Here is an 18,693-nt window from a genome sequence, read left to right as displayed (position 1 = left end):
GTTGAATGTTCTTAAGTAGAGGAGTACCTGTATGTACTTGAAAGAATGATTTTAGGTCCATCTCCGGTCTCAGTAAATTGGGAGTTAGTGATGCACCTGGGTCGTACCAAGGTAAGAAGGCTGTAAATCCTTGGTTAAGGACGTTCCGGTGACGGGCAATTCGAAGGGAATGATTGAAACCCGCCTATTGATGCATTCAATATTTATTGATGTATTCAAAACCTGCAGAGGAGAAGGCGTTCATCAATATTACATGGTGATCCATCTGATACATAATTAGTTACTCACACAATTTTATCTTAATTACAATTTATAAAACATAATGACAACACAAAGTTCATAGCTCTATTAATCTTAGTTACGCTTCATTCCGCATTGTCTCATTGCTCCAGATAAGGCAGAAACAAGTAGGCGTAATTAGTCAACAATATTTCAGTACTGAGGGGTATGTCATCAATTAGGCTGTACTTACAAGTGAGGATCAATGCAGATCAGTATGGCGTTCCAAGAGACAACAGTACAGTACTGCGTAAATTGTCCCAGCACAAATTCTCGGACAGGATTGTGAGTCGGTGTTCACCAGGGCGAGCAGAGGGCTGGTCTTCACAGCATCGGTAGAGAGGGCGATCTGCCTCATGGCGCGGTGGGCAGCACAGCCATCCGCCGAAGACAGTCCACTCGGCAGAACCAGGATTTGTCTGTAAACACTTCTATATCTGGCGAGGTCACAGGTCGAAAGATTTACTGTATTGGCAACACACGCCAGCACTGTAGCTGAAACCAGCGGCGTTAACAAAGGCGTATCATATGTCCCAATGGGATGAAGAAACTGCGAATGGAAAAAGGACCTGGGTGTGTATGTTGACAATGAACTGAAGTTCTTGGGCCATTGTGAGAAGGTGAATCGAGCAACTAAACTATTAGGCCTCGTAAGGTCGTTCAGATATTTTTTAGAGGGTCCGTCTCTCATAACGATCTTCAAGAGTAAGGTGCTTCACCACCTGGAATACTGTCACCCTGTCTGGTCCCTGAAATATGGTAGGGAATGTCAGTTGATTGAAAATGTCCAAAGGAGGGCCATCAGACTGGTGCCTGCACTTTGGCACCTCAGCTATCCAGAAAGAATAAAGCCTCGTCCACACGATCGAGCAATGCCTGGCAGGCTTTGCCCGTTTACTGGGCAAAGCCTGTGTGTTGTTGTACACATGGGGGTGGTTGGCGGCAGTCATAGTCGGGTGCCGGTAGCTAGTAGGTAGTCGGCAGTGGAAGGTGCGGTACGATCACCATGGTGTGTCGCAGGAATAATCGCCGGACAGTTAAAGCGAAGAGCATAGCGTTGTGTACTATAATAATTGCTGCTATGTGCAAAAAGAAGAACCAAATGCAGAAAAGGGAATGGTGCAAAGAGTGGTTAGGTCTAAGAAAAGTATTGGGAAGTCATGCCACGATTTTACGTGAACTGCAAGATGGACCTGAGCAAGACTTCACCAATTACACGAGAATGGACCCCAACACCATTTACAAACTTCTAGCGAAAGTGGAACCATATATAAAAAAACAGGATACCAATATGAGGGAGAGTATATCCAGAGGCTCGTCTAGAGGCAACACTCATATATCTTTCAACTGGATGCACCTACACCTCACTTCAGTATAGAACAAGGATATCAAAACAAAGTTTGTCTGGCATAATACCTGCAACTTGTCAAGCCATGTATGAAGTACTCAAGGAAGATTACTTGCAGGTGAGATTTGTAGTACATAAAAATTCATTGAATAATGTTAGAATTATGATATGCATAGACAGGAAGCTATGGGACTAGAGTGAGGAGGGCGGCAGGAACGAAGAACACACACGAATGTCCTCATTACATAATACAAAAACAATCTCCCCTTTACTGTCACGCCAATGATCTACATTGCTGCCATATCCGGCAGCAAACCACCAGACAGGCGGACCATGATTTCGCTCAACGACGGGCACGCGCACTCCGCTAGTTTGCCCGCCAATTTTGCCAGATAACCGGCATTTAGCTCGTGCCCGCCGGGCACTGCTCGATCGTGTGGACGGGCTTTAAGAGTTCCTGCAACTGCCTAGCTTATACTATAGATGGGCAAGGGGTAACCTAATTGACGTGCATTGTAACGACAACAGTCATACACGTCGGTTAACGCCAAAGTCAAATTATTCATATTACGCTCAATAGCCCACAAAACATGTATCTCTGCTTTTATTTTGAGGCCTCCATCTGAGGAGTCCGTTTTCTCATCACTTCAAGACACCTCAGTCCTCCGTTATCCCATTTTCTCTGACTTACTGAAACCAACCTCTCTATAAAATTAATTTGAATGTGAGAGAGAACACCCTTGTTTTGAGTCTACTTAGATATGTCTGTTTACAGTTGGAACAGTCAAGATCCATTGTGAGTGGTGTTGAGTGCTTCAACTGTCCTTAGTGCTAGTAAGGCGTGTCAAATAAGTGAGTGTCGAGTTTGCCAGCTAGAGTGGCGTATTTTATGTTGTCCGTGGGGATACCCATGAGTCTCTGATCGCTACTGAAGTTATATTATTTTGTCGCCCTGACATCAGAGAATCTGATGTTTATAGTTTAGTTAGTGTCAGTTGTTTATTTAAGAAAGTCATTAATCTCCTGAACAGTTCCTGTCAAACTCAAAATTCTCCAAGACTTAACGGCCATTTGACCTGGGATGTGGTTTGCGGTCAGGCCAATAGAGTTGCGAACGCATATATAACTCCATTTCACCTCTTTCCTGACAAACTCAATCTCTGATTAAATCATAAATATAGGTGTAGAAAATTAGCCTCAGCTGTGACACTGACGGTCACAGCTAGGTGTCCAACGACTACTTTGAATAGAGGGCCTATTGTTAGTAAAATTAGTCTTTCTAGTAGGAATATGCCCTCAGGCCCGTATATATGCCGGCGCGCGAAGAAAAATCACTCCCTCTGTGATTTCTCCTCCATGTCTCCAGGTATGTTCACGTGTGTTCCACGCCGCCATATTAATTCAGTTTAACTTAGTCAATTTTGTGAATATCAGTGTTCATGTTTTAACATGGTAACTTCCGTGCCAATTGAGTCGAGTAAAGTAAAGATCTAGCTATCGTCTGGACCGGTGCCAGACGTATGTTTTGTATAGTGAAGTTAAATATTCACTCCCTCTGTGATTTCTCCTCCACGTCTCCAGACGCTGTTGTGGGGGTTAGCAACACTCCTGAAGTTCGGGAGCCGCCTATGGGCACGATGTCTCTCGAAGGATATCTTTAAGGTGGCGAGATAGAATCCCAGGGCGAGATTCCTTGGCAGACGCCACAGCCCACCCCCATGAGTCAACCTTTCCCGGGCCAGGCGCTCCGAGCTAGCGAGCGAGCCTGTAAACAACTTTGGCCCACTGACTCCGTCGTATGATCATGGTCTATCTACTGTTCTTGGTTATATGTATGGAGCCGTATTAATATCCATGCTTGGGGATGACTAGCAGAAATATAGTCATCCCAGGTTAAGTATTGAACCACTGAATGAGAGTTCAAGGTACCAGGTTGTTCCTTGCGAACTAACAGGAGGTATTGTATGTTACTATAATTGTGGAGTTGTCCAGTGTGTTATGTATTCGTCGGTAGTGACCAGGAAAGGATACCTGAGAGTATGAAGTTATAACCAAGAATTGAGGAGGTAATTTGTTCCTTGTTAAAGTAAGACCTGCGGGTCCAGTGTTATTGACAGTGTGTAGTCATTTCTAAATCTTACTTGTCAAAGAAATAATACAACAGTTGTCTAATGAAGTAATGAGTAATAGTTGTTGAATGGTATAAGTACTTGGAGTTGTTTAATGGTATAATAAGTATTTGGAGGTGGTTAATGAGGTAATAAGTTCTTGAAGTGTTTGATGACTTAATAAGTTAATTGCAGTTCTGTTTAGCCTGAGTGAATCTAAGATGCATCTTATCCACTCACTGTGTTAATAAATATTGAATTAGTAATCTACGAGTATCACCACTCTACTCCTTCTAAACATTGGTTCCCAGAAAATAATACTTACTCATGTGCCTATACATCTACCACACTACCCAAAAACTTTCCAGGGGTTATGTTATCTTCTAACTCAAAAGTCTGGTGGTGGCAGCCTACTTGTAAGTATAATAAGTGCCCTGAGAATAACATGGTTCCCAGACTAACCCATGTATAAGAATAGACGTAAAACAGAGTATACTTTAGGAAGGTAAGAACATTGAAACGGAGTAAATATAATATACATGGAAGAAATGAAAGACTTGGAAAGTACAAGAAAAGAAAGATAAGACATGTATGTACAATGTACATAGTGACAGTTTGGCAAAAGTTTTCAAAATCTAATTGCTTGGGTTGGATTATTTGTCTATCAGCCACGCTAATTCCGAATATGTTTGAGTTTTTTACATCATTGCATTAGAAGGTTTGTGGATACTTTTGGGTTTGGCATGAAAAACGCGAAAAAACTGTAAATAATAAAGGGACTGGCAATGTAGCACAACCTGTTAAAATCAAGTTATTGAATTGGATTATTCAACTACTGTGTACACTGGTTCATATTATGCTATTGTTTTACAACTCATCTACCATGAGACCTCTGACCTTGAATCCCCTGAACTTTTCTTTTTTCTGTTCTCGTGACCTCTTCCTGACTCTCTCCACTTTCTTCCAGTTAGTCACTTTAGACTTGTCCCCTTCAGTTATGATGTTGTCTGCAGCTCTGATGGTGTTTGCGATGTGAGCCACTGCATCATTGGATACCTTGAACCTGTCAGCAGTTTCTCCGATCCTGTCCTCGGCTTCTTTCTCCCTTTTCCTTTTCTCTGATCTTGCTCTCCTGTCGACCATAGCCTTGAACTCATTGTCATTGACATCCTTATAATCACTATCTTCTTCCTGAGCACTGTCATCCACTGCCGACACTTTACACGACATCCTCTCCATCTCCTCCTTACTCTTTGACCTCATCTTCTCAGTTTTCCTCTCTTCCTCAGCCCTTTTCTTTGCCCTCTTCGCTTCCTTCTCCCTCTCTTCTTTCAGCTTGGCAGTCACAATTTTGTCAACGCCATCAATGCAGCCCTCCCTTCCCGGTTTCCTCTGGGCTGCCAGGAAGCTTTTCTCTCGTTCGTGCACTTTGCTGTCGTCTGCCACATCAAACAACTTCTCAGCTATATCCTCGAACCTCATCTTCAGCTTCCCGTTCTTCGTTTTCTTCCTTTTCTGTTTCTGTCCATTTCCCTTCATCATCATCGTCTCCCTCCGCATCCTCCACAGGTCGTGGACTCTCATTTTCACCCTGATTTCAGAGATAGTGGGGACAGTGGCCTTCCTATACACATCCAGTACCTTCTCAGTCACCTTGTTGGTGGCATCCATATAATCAAAAGCATTTGTTCTTCTCCTTAACCTCTCGTTTTCTGCTTCATAAGCCAGGGCACTTCCAACTTCCTTGTTCAGAGGCAACTTGTTAGATGGCAGAGGCATCCGAACCCCGAACACCTTATCGTTACCCTGGCGCAGCTGAGTGTTGCTAATCTTAGGACGACCCATCTTGGTGGCGGCCCTTTGAACTAACTGCAAAACAACACAGAAAAAACAACTTTCAGCACTTCAATATCACCACCTATTGAACAATATTTTATTCAAAAGTACGGACTGAGATTTTGTCCTTAACTGTCCAAGTCAAGCTACTTGGGCTGAATTCGTTGATCAGTCCTGGGACGAATATTACCAACGGCGTGAATAGATTCCGTGGAATAAATTCAGGGCATTCCCGTCCAGGGAGCCTCAACAAACTCTGTAAATATTGCCATTGGCCTGCCATTGGCACATATACGGAGTTTGGTAATGTTCCATGAGCGGGAATGTCCTGAATTCATTCCACGGAATCTATCCACGCCGTTGGTAATATTGGGCCCTGGTTTTCGAAATATACGTATGTGGTGACTTGCAGCAAAAATATCGGCATAATTTGTAGCGCATTGAGTTGTAAAACAATAGCATATTATGAACCAGTGTACACAGTAGTCGAATAATCCAATTCAATAACTTGATTTTAACAGGTTGTGCCACATTGCCAGTCCCTTTATTATTTACGGTTTTTTCGCGTTTTTCATGCCAAACCCAAAAGTATCCACAAACCTTCTAATGCAATGATGTAAAAAACTCAAACATATTCGGAATTAGCGTGGCCGATAGACAAATAATCCAACCCAAGCAATTAGATTTTGAAAACTTTTGCCAAACTGTCACTCCCTAATGTACATTGTGGAACTAACGACACAGCATAGGAATTATTAAATATATACATCATGAAAGTTTAATATAAAGAACATACATAACTGAGAAGAGAATTACTTGCATAAGAATGTAAAGTGTATTTATAAATAAAGAATGGAAGAATAATAACAGAAAATAATATCTGGATGGTAAATTATAAAAAAAGAAAACTCGGCCCGTCAGTATAAACATCTCAAAGGGCACTACTCAGTCGAGTGTTCATATCTGGAGATGGTGAACACTCGCCCCACAAGGGATCACAGCTCAAGGTAAAAGAAGCCACAAGTCAAGAAAACAGAGCAAACTCATTCAGTGTGTGAACTCTTGGAACAACCTGCCAGAGTGTTGTGATGTCACCGAGTGTGGGCTGTTTCAAGACCAGACTTGACCAACACTGGAGCCAGTGCATGCTCAGTACTTGCCACAGTGCATAAGTGAAACGTGACCGACTGCCCAAGCGGCTAACGAGCATATCAGTGGCGAAGAGGATAAAAGTAAAAGTACGTACATAACTTTGCTGGCAGGTTCCCCCCAATCTCTGGAAAGAACATTAACCAAGGGAACACTAGTCTCATTCTGTAAGACAGATTCCTACTAACTCGGAGGAACTTTTAGTGTTATTTTCTTGCTGAAAAGTAGAGTAAAGCAACATGGAGGGAGAAAAAAAATTACCATACACATAATGAAGACATACTGTATACAGCCGTGATGACTTTCATACAAAGTCAGTTATTACCTCTGAAGATTTCTTAAACTTTATGACTTAAGGCAGTTTTCAATAACCTACAGAAATTTTTTTGTTCCATTATGCCTCTCTCGTAGACAATGTAAAAGCAGAAGTTTTGTCCAAACACAAGTTGATGCTGTCATAATGGATCAAGATTAATTTTCTTGGACATTTTTGGGATAGACCCAGAGAGTGACCGATATGCAAAGTTCAATTACAGTCCAGTAGTGTACCGTACAAATAATTTTTATCTTAAACATCAATTCCTTGGAGAAGATTGGTCAGTATGTAAATGTCTTTGAATTGGTACATTTTTTGTTTCATAACCTGTCTCGTGCTACAAGAAATCAGGGATTTGGAAGTTCGAAAGGATATATACTATAGTGGTCCCTCGGTTAACGAACACAATTCGTTCCAGAAGGTCGTTCGTTAACCGAAACCATTGTTTCAATGGGATTTTGGGTAATTGGTTCCAGCTCACCGAAAATTACATACAAACTAAAAATAAATGCAGTAAAGTACACTTACTTTGAGGTGTGCATGTAGAAGGCTCCTGGTTCATGATGATGATGATGGGAATTAGAAGTGGGAGTGGAGGAGAAGGGAGAAGAGAATGCAGTGGGGAGGTAGAGAAATCACCCCATGCCGCCATTTCACCCATAAAATTTTAAGTTCACTTGGTGTAATTCAAGATTATTTTCTTTAAATCAACACTGCTCTGCGCTATATATTGTCAATATGTAAAATAAATTTCAAATGACCAATAATTGTACTGTAAAAACGTAAAAATAGTTTATGTTCAAGAGTGTCTCAAGCAAGATGCTTCCTCCACTGAGCAGAGACACAAACTGACGCCATTCTGGCCAAGTCAAGTGGCTATTTGGCGTGCTAAAAAATAGTTCCCTGTACTTCAATTATGTTAAATTATTGTTAAAATGACTAAAAACTTTAATACAAGACTTGGAAAATTATTGAATAGTACAACCTTCTTGATATTTACTCAAATGGTAACGAATTTAAGCCCTAAAACCGATTACTGTATTGGCGGACTAATACTACAGCTGGTGAGCAGGCGAAAACATGTTGGGAAAAATTCGTAAGGAATTCGTTAACCGAATTGAATATTCTTATGGACGGTAATTCGTTAACCGAGGGATCACTGTACTATGGTGGTTTCTTCATTGCCAAACAGGAATGGTTCCTCTTTCTTCAGCTTAGTCCAAATCCTATTCTGGATTCCTTTTTTTTGGTTTTGATTTAGTGTCAGGAAGGAGGTAGTTTTCTTTATGTCCTGTTATATAAACATCACATTTGGGTTTTCTGTTACAATATTTCCCACCTTACAAGTTTTCAAATGGATTTCCCCTAATCCTCTTATATTTATTTTGAATTTTCAAAGCTTGTATTAATTAATTATTACTTAAGCTAGATTCTATTACAGCCCTCTTGGTGATGAATATTCGTATTCAAGTTTTTCAGGAAAGATTGTTTAATCTGTATAAATGTGCTTTTGCTTTGCAACTTAAAAGGCATTTGCCATGGATTTTTTTTTTAAACCGCCTTTGAAAGAGTTTGTGCTAGTTGATCATTAGTGGTTGCCAAGTTCCTGCATTCTCTTGGAAATTTCAACAAAGGATGATTCTGAATTGGCTCTGATGAATTACAGTGAACCTTCACTTTACGCGGTCAATTGAACCCACGGCAGCCCGCGTAAAGTGAGAAACGCGTAAAGTGAACAACATAACATATGGGATTAATTGAAATAGAGACTGGGCCGACCCCCAAACTCCACTTTTTCAGACACAATACCTACGTTGTAGTAAAAATAACTTCTAAATTTTATGATGGTATGCACACACAATTAATAATTAAGAGAAATATCAATAATATTAGGTTTTTTAATACTTACATTAGTAGAAAAGATGGCTGTGCACACGGGGATGGGGGGTTGGTTCCAAGGCAGAGGGCAAATTATTGGTCCTCACCTGTATCACTATCCACCACAGAGGCTTGTAGGGCCTCTTTGTCAAACCCCTCAAAGTCCATATCCTCACTATCATTATCACTGACTTGGGCTGGCTGTGGTGGGTGGCGGGTGAAGAACTCGGTAATGTTTTGATGACTGGGCGACCTTGTGCGCACCCTGCTCGCGCCGCTCTCCGCGTAAAAGGGTACACACACCGCGGAAAGTGAGCATTCCGTGTTCGGCAGGGTACCGCGTAAACGTAGAAACGCGTAAAGTGGGACCGCGTAAAGCGAGGGTTGACTGTATTTTTTTTATCTCGGGCTTGGCTCTGATGTTACCTTTCAACCTTCTGTGAGTTGGCTTAGCGATTAACCAAGCCTAAAATTTTCAGACCTAAAATTAATTCTGCTGTCTGCTTGGAAAATTGGGATGGATTTTACCACTGTCTAGTCAGGGCAGTTAGCTTTTATAAGGTAACAGCATTTTCATCAATTTCTTAATTTTGAATAGATAATAATCAAAAGCTGGAGTTTCAAAGGTTTTTATTAAGAAAATTATCCTTATCAAATCAACACAACTGGGCTATACAATGAGGGCATGTGACACCAGAAGCATTGTTTCATTGAAGGCTATTCTGAGAGGCATGTTCATTCTACAAAGAGGTGCATGTCATTGGCCAAAAGCTTTATATGGCAATACTCGTGTATGAATGAGATTATCCAAACAGACTTGCTTGAAATACTTTATTTTTTACTGTGCTTGTTACCTCTTTGCCATTGTAAGATGCATGCTACATTACAGTTTGAGCTTTTGTTTCCATTTCCTCCAAGGGCAGGCTGTTTTTGATTAGCACTATTCACTCACACTATTGGGTTATAAATGGTGGATTGATCCTGTAATACCATTTTATAACTGAGGCTGGACAGTGACTGTTATCCTCCCTTATCCCAAGGGTATGGTGCAAGTGACCAATACTGGTGGCTGGATTGTTCCAAGTTACAATCAAACAAGGGTGTGATGGGGTTTGCACTCTTGATGTGGCTCTGGTTACAGCTGGAAGTTGATGCTAATCATCATATTGATCACTAACCACAATTTAAGAGAATTGTCTTGATTCTAACACCCAAGACTTGGCAAGCTGCATTAACACAAGGCACTCGGTCTGATCTCACATAAAATGGGATTTCAGGATCAATTCACTATTAGTTAACACAGAAAAAGAATGTAATTTAGATGCTCAGGATTAATGAGGGGAGAATACATAAACCTCTAATTGATTAACAAAATAAACAAATAACATACAGGACAAGAAAAAAGTCAACTAATTTTAATACAATGTTAATATAGAAAGCAGTATAATAATCCTTGTATTTATCAATAAAAATTCTTGAGGATCAATAACAGTATGTGGCTTGAGCATCACAGCACAGAATGCCTGATACAAGTTAGACTTCATGAAAGTACAAAGGCAAACTGGCAAAACTCTTACAAAATAACGAAACATTGGTGGGAAATATGTAGTGGATATGTAATTCTATTCTTGTCTTCAAACTGTACACCAGCTCATCTATAGATACAATCATTCCTTTGGCCAATAGCTACATGCAAATAACACTTGCTCACTAGACACCTCTCCTTTAAAGGAAAAATCTATACACAATTTGGACACAATAACTTAAATTACAATGTGAATTCTTGCCAAACACTGCAATTTATCAATTCTGATTGTTGATTTTTTTTAACCTTTAGATTAACATAATATAGTAAAAGTGAAATCAATAAGACAAGCACCCTATTCCTCAACTTATATTAATGTATCTGAAGTTTAGAAAGATCACAAGTACCCCTTGTTCTGTTTAGTGGCACTTATGTATTAACAATTACTTAGTCAGCTGATATCCCCATGTCTTGTTTGTTTGGTTGCTTAGATACTGAAAGCTTGCCATTAAATAGGTGGTCTCACCTTTACTTGACCAATGAATATATATATATATATATATATATATATTTTATAACCACTCTTGTTTATCTTGTCAGTACAATACTGTCACATACAAATAACAACAAAACACACCTATATTAGCAGTTCCTATTATCTTGTAAATATGAAGCATATGATTTTGGTGAATAAAAAAAATATATATTTTTGGTATAATTTCCAAGTTCTACTATTGACTCGCATAAAACAAGTTGTGACCCCCTGAAAAGTAATAAACTGTACTGTACAGTATTTCTTATTCACTCCATGAGGTTACCCTGATGTATGTCCTTAATATGATAATGGTGGTAACATATGATGGTAAATACTTGTTATATATACAGTGTACAGTGTTGTATGTATTTCATGTTTTTCCTATATTTTATTCAAATACTGTATGTACAGTGGTCCCTCGGTTAACGAACGCCTCGGTTAACGAATTACCTTCCATAAGAATCTTCATTTTGGTTAACGAAATTCTTATGAAAATGTTTCGACATGCTTTGGCTTGCTCACCAGCTGGAAGATTAGTCCGTCAATACAGAAATCGGTTCTAGGGCTTACATTCGTTAAAATTTGAGTAAATATCAAGAAGGTTGTACTATTCAATAATTTTCCAAATTTTATATTAAAATTTTTAGTCATTTTAACACTTATTTAACATAATTGCAGTACAGGGAACTAGGTATTGGTGCGCCATCAGCCACTTCACTCACCCACCAAGGCCTCAATTTGTATCTGTTCAGTAGAGGAAACATCTTGCTTGACTCTCTTGAACATAAACTATTTTTACATTTTTACAGTACAATTATTGCTCATTCTGAAATTTATTTAATATATTGACAATATATAGTGCAGTGCGGTGTTGATTTAAAGAAAATAATCTTGAATTACACCTAGTGAACTTAAAATTTTATGGGTGAAATGACGGCATCAAGCATGGGGTGATTTCTCTTCCACCCCCACTTCCTTCTCTTCTGCCTTCTCCTCCACCCCCACTTCTAATTCCCATCATCATCATCATCAACCAGGAGCCTTCTACATACACACCTCAAAGTAAGTGTACTTTACTGCATTTTTTTTTTTACTTTGTATGTAATTTTCGGTGAGCTGGAACCAATTACCCAAAATCCCATTGAAACTATGGTTTTGGTTAACGAAATTTTCGGTTAACGAACGACCTTCTGAAATGAATTGTGCTCATTAACCGAAGGACCAATGTACTGTATATAACACAGCCTTGATTTTTAACTTAAAATATTATTAAATTATGGAAGCAGAAAAACATCAGACTCTGTCTTACGAAGCAACCATAGAGGTTACTGATCAGAGAAAAAATGGCAATTAGCAGCTTACAATTTTGTTTCATCCACCAAATTCAAAACTACGGTATTCAAATTTTGTTTCAGTTGGTGGACTTTATATATAACTCTTTATAAGTGTTTCCCATGGACAGCATTTCATGTTATTCCATGAAGAAAAAAAAGGGGGGGGGGGGTGATCGTTATCTTAACATATATCAATACAATTCAAAACACCCTATAATCTCAACTGCTATCAAGCATTGTCTAGCTAAATGTCATTCATTCATTCATACATACATAGGTAAGGGAACCCTTCTCTCCTTTTCTGTAATGGTCATACAATTATGTTTTCCTCAAAATTTATTGAGGAGATTTTTAACAAAATTTAATTGGGATATGGCTGCATTTAATTAACTATGGGTATTTTTAATTTCATAAAACACACACACACACACACTACTGTTCTGCCTTGATAATTTCTAGCTTTGGAACATTTCTGGGACACCGCCTGATGGGATTAAGTTAACCTTTGTATCTTGTCTATACTGTATATACTTTTCTGACCCATGTGCACACAACACACACAAAGAGAGTTGAGATCAAGATATAATGAAGAGTTGCAAGACGCACTTTGCTAAATAGCTGGGGAGGGCACAATGGATATCATTAGATCTCTGCACTAAAGTATTAAATATAATTAAGGGGCAAGTAGGTACAGATGATATATTGAATCTTAAAAAAATAGGAAGAAAAAATCTTTAAAGCAAAGACAAAAGAGTACATCAATGCAATACCAAGGAAGATCTGTTGAAAGTGAATAGTACAATATAAAGAAGAAAGACATGGTCATGCTGTATGTGTAACATAGATTACTACAGGGGAATAATAATTTGTACCTGAGAATGAAATTGTAATGTAACTGAAAAAGTGTTGGTGACTGACTTTTAAAGAAAATCTAAGGAAGGGAAATGATGGCCATAATAAGATGTACATGACTAATGAGTTGGAAAGAAAAGAATTAGTGTTTCTGGTAATTGTATGCATCACATGTAACTGTTGTCAGATAATTATTAGAGCATGAAGAATCTAGTTAAAAGAGGGAGTGCAGAGGTATGTTTGTGAGAGATGCAAGCATCAGATTATTTAGAAACAAGTGGCATATACACTACACAAGATATACTATGACTAAATTTAAATCTTAAATATTTTTATATGCTGGTTGGCATTTTAAAAAATGTAAAATTATTGAGACCAAAATAGTAATAAAATTATTGTACCTTTACTGCAAATCACCAGTAATATTTTAATTTAAGAATACAGGTAGTATCTATAATTGAAAGTATAATGAACACCCATAGGGCACTAAGAAGAGGTGAACCTACCTTATTTTGATCAAGCCAATCCGTGAACTTAAATCAATTAATATTATACAAATGAACACAGGCGATTCAGAAGAAGAGTATTGGAGTAATAAATGAGTCACAGTAATGTAACCTGTTCTGTAATTGCAATAACTGGAGTTTGATGCCTCAGATTTACATCTGAAACAAATTGCAAAATCTCAGTGTACAGTAATCCCTCACCAACCACAGGTTAACTAAACTTAGGATTAGAGTACCCACATTTTATATTTTGTACACTCGCCACAAAAAGTTCTCGAACACCCTAAGGGTCATACAATATGACAAAACCAGAAATCTGAACATTCCTCTCTGAGGAAGTTTTAGTGCAAATTAAATTACTTTTTCCTCTTATACATTCTAAAATCTGTCATGCCCAGCTATTCGAGAACTTTTTGTGGCGAGCGTACACCATTTTACTAACTATGGTACAGTATCCAGTTCTAGAGCTGTGGGAATGTTTGCTGGTTCAGGTCTATTAAGTGGTTCATCTTGTTCACTTAATTGTGCATTTTCCTTAATTGATAATTAATCTATCATCATCTATCCTGCCGACATCCTCACCCTCCTTGGCTCTTTAAATATATAAAGTATATATTTTTTCATCCTTCTTATTAGATGCTGTGGCATCAGGTATATTCATTGTGGTCCAGGTGTAGCCACCATGATCACTCATTCACTACTGCTCGAAAGTGTTAAAAAATTTATTGGTAAAATATGTTCTAAATATTTAGGAAATGCTTTTCTTTTTTTTTCTTTTTTTTTATTAAACTGAAGGAAAATAATTACTCTAGACTGCATTATACTTTTTTTGTAAAAAGAATACTTTATTTATTTGAAAAAACCAAATGGTAATATTTTGTTTAAAAGATTTTTTTTTTCTATGCCATTAAATATATTAATTAAAACATAAGCATAAATAAAAGTACTGTATGTGAATAAATCAGTCTAATACAGTACTAGAAGAAGAAAAAAATGTGCTACATCCACGAGTGTGCGTGCTTTGGGATAACCTAGATGTGTCGGCGCCAGACAAACCTACAGTACAGTACTCTGATAGGCCCAGCTTTTACATGTATGATCTTTGCTCTTATAATCATTATCTCATTTAAGTGAGAAAGCATAGTGCCATAGGACAAAAAAAAAAAAAAAAATATATATATATATATATATATATATATATATATATATATATATATATATATATATATATATATATATATATATATATATATATATATATATATATATATATATATATATATATATATATATATATATATATATATATATATATATATATATATATATATATATATATATATATATATATATACACTAGAACTCTTAAATCACTACTGTAATGTGATACATGTGATTAATTTTTATCTCTTTTGCAAAATATATGACGTTTATATTCAAATTATTCACTGTCTTGCAAGGATTCCAGCCATGCAAATTATATTCTCCTAACTTTAGTCTGTGATATTATATAAGATAAAAACTTAAAGCCTACTGTATAACCACCAAACCCTGGCTGGGAGGGGGGGGGGGGGGGGGGATGTGTTTGAGAGCTGGTGCTGAAGGTCTGAGTGAAATCAGGTATGTATATATATATATATATATATATATATATATATATATATATATATATATATAACAATATGTATGTATGTGTATGTATATATATATATATATATATATATATATATATATATATATATATATATATATATATATATATATATATACATATATATATATATATATATAACAATATATATATAATATACATATATATATATATACTACATATATATTATATATATATATACATAATATATATATATATATATATATATATATATATATATATATAAATATATATATATACATAATATATATATATATATAATATATATATATATATATATATATATATATATATACATAATATATCATAATATATATAAATATATATATATATATATATATATATATATATATATATATATATATATATACTTACAGTAGAGTCCATTTAACACGCTTGGACTTTGAACATAGTAATCAAGCGACCTCACCAGCAGGTCAGACCCCAGCCACTGGGTGACAGGCCGGCTTGCATAATGGATATATATATATATATATATATATATATATATATATATATATATATATATATATATATATATATATATATATATATATATATATATATATATATATATATATATATATATATATATATATATATATATATATATATATATATATATATATATATATATATATATATATATATATATATATATATATATATATATATATATATATATATATTTCTCACTGTCTCAGCGTATATTCACTCGTGCCCAGGAACCGGTTTTGTTTTTTCTTTCTACGCAATGGCTACCGCTGGACCCCCACCACCCCTGAAAAACCCTGAACTACCTGGCCCAAGCTGCCCCAAGCCCAAGAAGGTGCGACACGCCTTAAGCTATGAGGTTAAGTACAAGATCGTTCAGGAGTTAGAAAAAGGCACGAGGCAGGTGGATTTGGCCAAACAATATGGAGTGAATGAATCGACGATCCGCATGATCAAGAAGGATGCTGGCATAATGAATGAACACATGAACATTACCAAGTCTGTAGGTGCCTCGCTGGTGAAATATTGCCACAATAAGGTGCTGCTGAAGACCGAGAGTTGTTTGGTAAGCTACATTATTCGTCAATCAAGAAGGAACATGGCGGTCGACACTCGGGCAGTGCAGGACTACGCTCAAGAACTCTACAAAGCAGTGGCAAGAAAAAATGGGAGTTGCAGAGCCCAAGCCCTTCAGTGCTTCCGCTGGGTGGCTGCAAGGTTTTAAATGACACAACAAGATCACGAATATTGAGATAGTCGGAGAAGGAGCAAGTGCCGACTGGGCTGCCGCCATGAATTTTCCCCCATTTTTACGGAAAATTATGGAGGAAGGACAGTAACACCGACGACCAAGTGTCCAATGTGGATGAATCAGGGTTGTACTGGAAGAAATTGCCATCCAAGTCCTTCGTAGTCAAGTCTGCGAGCATGTGTCGGGGGCGCAAAATGCAGAAGGAGCACATCACCGTACTGTTCACCACCAATGCCTCCGGCACTGCTAAGCTGAAGTTGTCTGTGATCCACAAGGCCCGCAAGCTGCATGCCTACAAGAATATGGACATGAGCAAGTTAAATGTCCACTGGCTAACCTTAGGGAAGACGTGAATGTTCTCTGGTCTGTCCCTCTCCTGGTTTGACAACTGTCTCGTTCCTGATATCAAGAAATTTTGCGTGGAAAATAATGTGCCACTCAACATTTTGTTGCTCCTCGACAATGCGCCAGGGCACTCGCCCCTTTTGCTGGATCGTCACCCCAACGTAAAAGTAGCCTTCCTTCCCTTTAACACTACGTCGTTAATCCAGCCCATGGATCAGGAGTTGATTTGCAACGTGAAGGCTGCTTTCTCCGCCAAGAAGTTTCGGCTCCCGAACGACTTCACAAATACCAAGGATGAACTACAGAACCTAGAGAGTGGCACCGATAGCGAGAGCGAGGATGAGGAACACGAACAAGATTTGGCGGACCATGAAGTGCGGGTCAAGCAGTTCTGGAAGCTGTTTAACGTGAAGAAGGCTGTAGATTTCTTGGTGGAGGCATGGGGGCAGCTATCTGTGGCAACGATTCGGCACGCGTGGCGTCATGTGTTGGAGGGTATCCCAGGTGGGAGGCAGAGGCAAGCGGTGGCTGGCGAGACTCAGTCTGTTGCTGTGGCATTGGAGAACGCAAGAGAGGCTGCACAAAGTGTTAGAGCTGCAGGCTTCTCCAAGACCACCAACGAGGACATCCTGGAGGTAATCAGGCAACCTGAGGTGACTGCGGATGAAATGTTGGAAGATGATGACGTCAGTGAGCAGCCAGGTGTTGTGAGCAGCCAGGTGTTACAGAAGAACAAGAGCAGAAACTAACACATGCTAATGTGAAGGAAATCATCGAGGTAGATGAGAGATTGAAGCTCCTCCTTGCCAAAGACCCAGTCAATCATCGCTATGAAGTGTCTAATAATCTTCTGGTGCAATCCCGGGAGCCCTATGTTCAGCAGAATCACGACCACATCAATGCTAGCCGTCAACAAAACATCACCGAGTTCTTCACCCACCACAGCCAGCCCAAGTCAGTGATAGTGAGGATATGGACTTTGAGGGGTTTGACAAGGAGGCCCTGCTAGCCTCTGTGGTGGATAGAGATACAAGTGAGGGCCAATAATCTGCCCTCTGCCTCGGAACCAACCCCCCATCCCCGTGTGCCCAGCCATCTCTTCTACTAACATAAGTGTTAAAAAACCTAATATTTTTGATATTTCTCTTATTTATTAATTGTGTGTGCATACCATCATAAAGTTAAGGTGTTATTTTTACTACAACGTACGTATTGTGTCGGCGATAGCCAAAAGAAGGGTAGTCTGGTGGTCGGCCCAGTCTCTATTTCAATTAATCCCATGTTCTGTTATTTTATTTACGAGTTTCGCTTTATACGCGGACCTCCATGAGTTTAATTAACTGCATAAACCTAGACAATATATATATATATATATATATATATATATATATATATATATATATATATATATATATATATATATATATATATATATATATATATATATATATATATATATATATATATATATATATATATATATATATATATATATATATATATATATATATATATATATATATATATATATATATATATATATATATATATATATATATATATATATATACACACAATATATTTTTTATTTATTTTTTCTTCCAACTCTATAAACCACTTAAAAGAGTTCAGCAAAATATCCACAGTAAATGGTTAAGATAATGCAATATCAACTGAATACAGTACAGTACATCAATTCCTAAATGTCTATGAAATTATGGAGAGTACTAAAAAGTGTGGATGGTACAAGATGGTTAGGAGAAG

The sequence above is a fragment of the Homarus americanus genome, unplaced genomic scaffold, assembly GCF_018991925.1.
Source record: "Homarus americanus isolate GMGI-L3 unplaced genomic scaffold, GMGI_Hamer_2.0 scaffold39155, whole genome shotgun sequence".
NCBI classification, from domain to species: Eukaryota; Metazoa; Arthropoda; class Malacostraca; order Decapoda; family Nephropidae; genus Homarus; species Homarus americanus.
The sequence above is the reverse complement of the archived record's forward strand: the minus strand, read 5'-3'. Positions refer to the sequence as shown.